General features: G+C 44.0%; 1 long non-coding RNA gene across 4 annotated transcripts; it reads right to left on the minus strand.

Annotated features, from left to right (window-relative positions):
* Positions 1 to 2,705: 2,705 nt before the first annotated feature.
* Positions 2,706 to 5,558, minus strand: LOC135239676 (uncharacterized). Of its 4 annotated transcripts, none has more exons than XR_010325454.1 (2): positions 5,095 to 5,558; positions 2,706 to 4,008 (listed from the first exon to the last, which is right to left on the minus strand). It is a non-coding gene; the product is annotated as an uncharacterized LOC135239676 (long non-coding RNA). The 4 variants fall into 4 exon arrangements; XR_010325453.1 differs by having other exon boundaries at positions 2,706 to 4,053; XR_010325452.1 differs by having other exon boundaries at positions 2,706 to 4,053; positions 5,020 to 5,098.
* Positions 5,559 to 6,386: the final 828 nt, after the last annotated feature.

Consider the following 6,386-nt stretch of genomic DNA (forward strand, 5'->3'; position numbering starts at 1 on the left):
TCCCTAGCCAAAAAAATCTTGCTGCTAAAGATCTGCAGAACATCAGCTTGTCGCTAATAGAAACTTTGTCCTTCAATTTAAGTATCAACTTTCCCCTCTCAGCAGATGCCGAAATCCCTCGAAAACATTGTAATATATTAAACGTGTATTATGTTGTACATTCAAAAGAATAATTATATGTAGCTCGGGAACAGGAACTGTTGTTCTCTACAGTTTGGGGAGGGTCACTAGGTTTTTATGGCCATAGACTATGTGGGCATTGGCCCTTGTCCTGTTTATTGTGTAGGAAGGAAGCAGTTTTATTAAACGATTCCAATCCCCATTCCAGGAATCGGTTCCCAGCATGCCCCGCTCCCCCGGACGGCAAACAGGTCCGAGTGGAGAGCAGGCGACGCCGGCACACAGCACCTTGACCTTTGACCCCTTTCAGAGCCGCAACACTGTACATTATGTCAGCCCCCCCGCTACATAAGGGCACAGGAAGTCAAACAGTTCGCGCCTAACGACGAGGCGTAGGCGACGGTTTTCACCCGCGTAGGCCCGGTGCCCGCGGAAAGCCACGTCAGCGCGCGTTTGAAGCCGACGCCTTCCCCTCGCGGTTACGCAACTTCCCCCGTCCTCCCGCCCCGGCGCGGATCGCGTCAGACGCTCGCTTCGAGAGCGTCGGGGGCCTCGATCGTCTGGCGCGCGCGCCCATCCCGTTTGAAGACTGGGGGCCTTCGAACTTCCTGCGAGTCACGCGAGCTCCTTTGACTCACGCCAGTTCGCTTCCTTTTCCCACGGTGGCCGCGTACGCACACGCTCGCGGCTCTTTTACGGCTTTGCAACATTTTCGTAAGTCATACCAGACAAAAAATTTCTAATGGCTGAGTTTCTAATGGCTGGCAAACGTTATCCTTTCCACATGGCCGTCGGCACGGATAAATAATCATCACCTTGGAAACAAGCTCAGCATGTGGACCTTAAGTATAAGGGTGTCCTCCTTGCAGAAGCAAAAAAATTCACACTTAAAAAGAGTGCTCTGTGTATCATTAGACTGTCTCCCATACCGAGCGGGAAGAAGCGAAGGCTGACTGTTTGTACAAACTCAACGGCTGGTGATTGTGTTTCTGCAGCTGTCGCAACCCGGGGATCTTAAGGACAGTAAAAGGCTTTTTGGCCAACGTCTCAGCAGAGATCTGATGGGGGGGGGGGGCGGGGGGGTGAGGGGGGATGCATTAGACCTTTAGGGTTTTTTTACAGCTTGTTTAGCGTAGTGTGTGTATGTTTGTGTGTGTGTGTGTGTGTGTGTGTGTGTGATGCTTCTATGAGTTCTAGCGGTGTAAGTTCCACCCATATTGATGAAGTTCAGTTCTGTGCTATTGTTCCATTGTAATATCCTAGTGTGGCATTATGAGATCTCTCGATTTCACTTGTTCTGTTGCATTATGAAACAGGATACCACCAGGACCACATTAGCAAGTTTACTTAAGTACGTGGCAACTTAAGTTATATAGAGTGATGTTTGTCTTTTCACCTTTTCATTCTGTAATTCAATCTTGGAGTTAAAAGCAGAATGCCCTTTTTTTTTTTTAAACAAAAAAACAAAAACAGACAGTAAAGCTTTGGGAGTGAGGTTTAAGGTAGTGGCCAACTGTGCAATTTCTGCCTGCTGGTGTTCTCAAGGGTCGGGTTTGTGTCCCAGAATGCACTGTTGTCAGTGCATTAGCAGGGCTGAAGAGCTTAGACACCCATCACCCCTCTATCATAAAGCTGCTGAACCTTGGCAGTCCCCCACCCCCGTGACCACAATCGTGACCCCCCACCCCCCTCCCCAAACACCACCACCACCAGGACCACCACCCCCAGATGGTTTCCAGAACATTCTGTGGGGGTGGGGGGAGTTTTATTGGTTTTACTTTGTCTGCAAAGGAAGGGGCCTCGGCTCTGATATTCACGCGACATCCGCATGAAATGACACCACCCCCCCCCCCCCCCCCCAAGTACAGCGACCCCCACCCCCCAGCCACCACCCCAGCACAAAGTACCACAGGACAAGCCTGAACATGCAAATCCACGGGAAAAACACCCTTACAGTAAGTCTTCATCCAAGTACCTGCAGGCCATTTTCATGAGACTAAGCCAAGAAGTTATTGTGGACAGTGAACTGCTTTGAGCGATGCAATGATTAGGGACCATTATCAAGCTAAAGACTCACTCTGCAGGGGCTGAGACACAGTACCCAGTTTAACTACGTGCACATAGCAGTTAGATCTCAAGAAATCTGAAATGAGGCGGTCTTCTCTCCATCAGTAATCTACGTGTGCTTCTGACTGAATCTAGTAAAACTTAAGGGACCTGGCTCGAAGTAAAATACAGATAAACATATGCTTATGCCTTTGTGGCATAACAGAAGCTTAATTCTGAAGTTACCACACATGGCTTTTCAGTCAGCAGCTTAGCATGGAGACAAACAGAGTTGCTAGCGAATGGAAAAAACATAAAATAATAATTTGCTCGACCAATCTTGGGTTTTGGAACACCCCTAAAACGTTACAAATTCCTGTTCTTTAGCCAGGGAATAGGAATAAGCTTAATTAACTAATTTGTTCACATTATTTTCTTCCAGATTACATTTTTTTACTCATCACTTCTTATAACATGCCTGAAAGGATAAAAATAGTTGAGATGGAAGATCTTCTGACCAGAAGATTAGAAGAGCAGTATTATGAGGTCATTAACTGCAGTGGGCACCATGGTTACCTGCACAAGTTAAATCACCCGAGAAGAAACTGGAAAAACCTGACCGTTTTGATCATTTTTTCCACCCTTTATCTTATGAGGGCACTTCTGAAGTGATGTCAGCGTAACATCCACTTTTCAAAGACTTCGCAAACCAGGTATCTCAAATGAATCTCCAAACAACCCAACAATTCATTTATGGCCCTTTTAGGGGACATAAATTTCCATTCTTAAATCTCAAGAACCATGCATTCTTTTATTCTTTGTAAACCTACGCTACAAGGGACATTCAACAAAAAAAATTTGTGAAAATATTTTCACTGCAACATGTTTTGTTATCAAGATACTTGTACTACATCAAAAAGATTTATGAGCCTAATTCTTTTTTTTCCTCCTCCCAGGTCTCAGGAGGTTAACCTGAAAAAGATTATGCAACTTTACCCAAAATCCACCGGTGCAGCTGTTAGATCATGCGCAGTTCCATTATGTCACTGTACTTTGCAAAACGAATTTGCTGTGCAGTGGTTATGCACTCGGATGCTCAAATTCTATTGCCATACAGGAAACGGGAAAGCCGAACATTTGGACATTTTTCTAATGGACACAGGTAAGGCTTAGCGCTAACATTCGCACCAAAGGGGAATAAGCTCCCATGGAGGAAAAATGGAGGATATCGTCAGCAGGAATGAACAATGGAAATGTACCTAAAACGGTTAGGTAGGTTCTCTCTGATGTGTGTGTGAATGAGTGTTTGTGTGCACGGAGCTGGGAGGCTCATACAATTCAGGTCCATCAACACAATTTCCCACGTCTGCACATCATTCAACACGGAGCAGAGCACGGAGTCGAAGCGGGTCTGCGTTCGGAACGTTCCGGCCTCCTGCCCGTCATGGCGGGTGACCTGATGATGCGAGCAGAAGGCGGACAGCGTGCGGTGAAGTTCGAAGTTCCCCGCCAGGATCCCGAAAATGACTCCGACGCGGCTATGCGCTTCAGCGATGGGTTTCCGTGGAAGCGACCGCGCTCCCGTCACTGTCTTAACCGACCAGATCTTCCCTTCCCTGGAACCGACGTTCATCCCTTGGGATCCAGGAAGGGATGTAGGATTGCGTAATAAAATGATAAACAGACAGGAAGTGATGCGGTGACATCACTACTTTTTTGGACGGCGCGGTATTTAGAAGCGTCATCATGGCAATAAGCAAAGAAAAAAATGTTAAAGCCAGGAGAGGGTCTTCCTGTGCAACTTTAGGCCAGTGCTGAGACAGGCCAGTCATTTGTGATGCCCTGTAAGAGTTCGAGAAGTGCAGAATTCTTGCTTGCAGTTGTCCACTACAGACAGGTTATTATTAGTATCATTATTATCATCATCATCATGGGTCTTATCACTTATGCCAAGCTTTTCGGAAAACTGACAAAATGTTATTGCATAATCCCACTTACAGCTTGCTATATATGTTGGACTGATAAAATGTTTTACAACTAAATAAGAGAGCCTGTTTATAAAAAAAGGACTAATCCAAGTGACCATTTAAATAAAAATTAACTTAAAATCTGCATAATAGTTAACCTTTCATAGTTCATAAAAGCCCCCAATTCCAGATGGGTTCACAGCACAGAGGCTGTACTGTTGTTGGGGTAGGTACACTGCGCGTGCACACACGCGCACACGCGCACACACGCACACACTTAGCTAAACAAACATGTCTTTGAAGCAGGTCTTCACAACTCTAAAGTCAAACATGTTTCGCTGTCCATGTTTAGTCATCTACACTCTCATCTTGAACCATTCCCATCCAGCATGGACATAATTTGAGAGAGGCAGCATTTGTGAAGGAGACTAGTAGGAGCAACTATCTTGCTACTGACCTGCTAGGTAGTTAGCTGCCAATAGCCCAGTAATGCATTATGAACACAATTATGAAGCATAGCTGTACATAATTGCTAATCATTTAGAAGAGCAGTCTGAATGCCCAGCCCTAGAGGCCAACAGTCTCTGCAGGGTTTGGGGTTTTCTTTCAACAAGCAGCCAAATTAGGCCTTGGAAACAAGGTGGGCAGACTCTTTAGCCAATCAATGACTTTCATTTACACAACTTTCAGTTAAAGCAACAGCCCCCATTTTCTATCCAAACTCTTTTTGTTGTTGTTGTCGTTAAGCAGATAATGTAATCTCAGCAAAACTCTCTGTAGAGCATCATTACCAGAAAACAGAGAATAAATGAGCAGCTAGTGAAGGCAAAGTTTAAAACAAAAAAAAAACAAACAAACATGTATTTTCAGACCCTATTCAGCTCACCATTCACAGAACATTCCAGAAGAAAAACAAACAAGCACAAACAAATGTCAATTCCAAATGCAAACTGTCACTCACCAAGCTCTGACTGACTTTGTCCTCTGCTCTTCTCCCACAGTAGCAATTCACACCCAGGTGTGGGGCTTGTAAGACTGATTGATTCACTGGCTTCAGGTGATCATATTATGGCAAGCTGGAAAATGTGGTATGGCCACCTGCTGATCTGGGAACTGACTCTTTAGTCAATCAGTGGCTTGAATTAAGCCAGTGGTAACCAACCCTGTTCCTAGAGATCTACCATCCAGTAGGTTTTCCTATCAACCCAAATTTGGCCCATGTGACTCGACTAACCAGCTCAATGCAGATCTCTAGCTGTTGAACGAGACGTGCTTTGTTAGGGTTGGAGCGAAAACCTCCAGGAACAGGGTTGGGCATTCAACAGCTAGAGCGCAGGTGTCAAACTCCAGTCCTGGAGGGCTGCGGCGTCTGTTGGTTTTGGGGGTGTTTCATTCAAGTCATTGATTGGTTAAGGAATCTACACAGCTTGCTCTCAAAGCCTTAATTGGCAGCTGATTGAAAGGAAATATGATTTATGGAATGAGGGCAAATGAAATTAAAATGAAACATGCAGTATATTTTTGATGTTTATTGTTTTGAACTGAGATTTCTCAATTATTTTTCATCTTTGTATTATTATATTTAAAGGAACCACACGGGCAAAAAAAAAACATAAAACAAATACAGCTGATGAACAAAAAATTGAAAACACAAAACAAAAAGCAAATTTAAACCCTGGTTTAGTTGCTGGTTATGATGTACATCTCTCAAAACAATAATTACTCTTCAGCTAAAAGTTTAAAACAGGTCAAATTGACCCAAACTGAACACAAGGATTAAGCTGGTATGAAACAGATCATCCCGTGTACTTGCATACTCAATAGTAGGAAAGTATGCTGATTCGGACACAGCCATGGCAGTAACATGAGGAACAAACAGGCATAATGTTTGAATGCTGCTTCTGGTAACATGAGCAGGAAACAAGGTCAGGCTGACTGCACAGCTACGGCTTGAATATAGAAAATGAACTGCATGCAAACGTCAGATGTACAGAAATAAGTAAGTACACTGACTTTATTCATAGGGTGACATTTCAACGTTTTTTTTTTTTCACTCCATATTCTGGAGCATGGTCACAAATTTGATATGTGTGCCTGTTTGTGTGAGAGACTGTTATTTTCCAGTCCTGGGACATTTTCCAGCAAATATTTTTAAAAAATAGAACAAAGTTAATATTTTGGGGCTGTTCGATTTTTTAGCTCTTTTTAGCTCTTATTTTTTTTGGGTTTCTTTCTCCGTCTTGCATAAACATC

Source organism: Anguilla rostrata, chromosome 14, assembly GCF_018555375.3.
Source record: "Anguilla rostrata isolate EN2019 chromosome 14, ASM1855537v3, whole genome shotgun sequence".
NCBI lineage: Eukaryota > Metazoa > Chordata > Actinopteri > Anguilliformes > Anguillidae > Anguilla > Anguilla rostrata.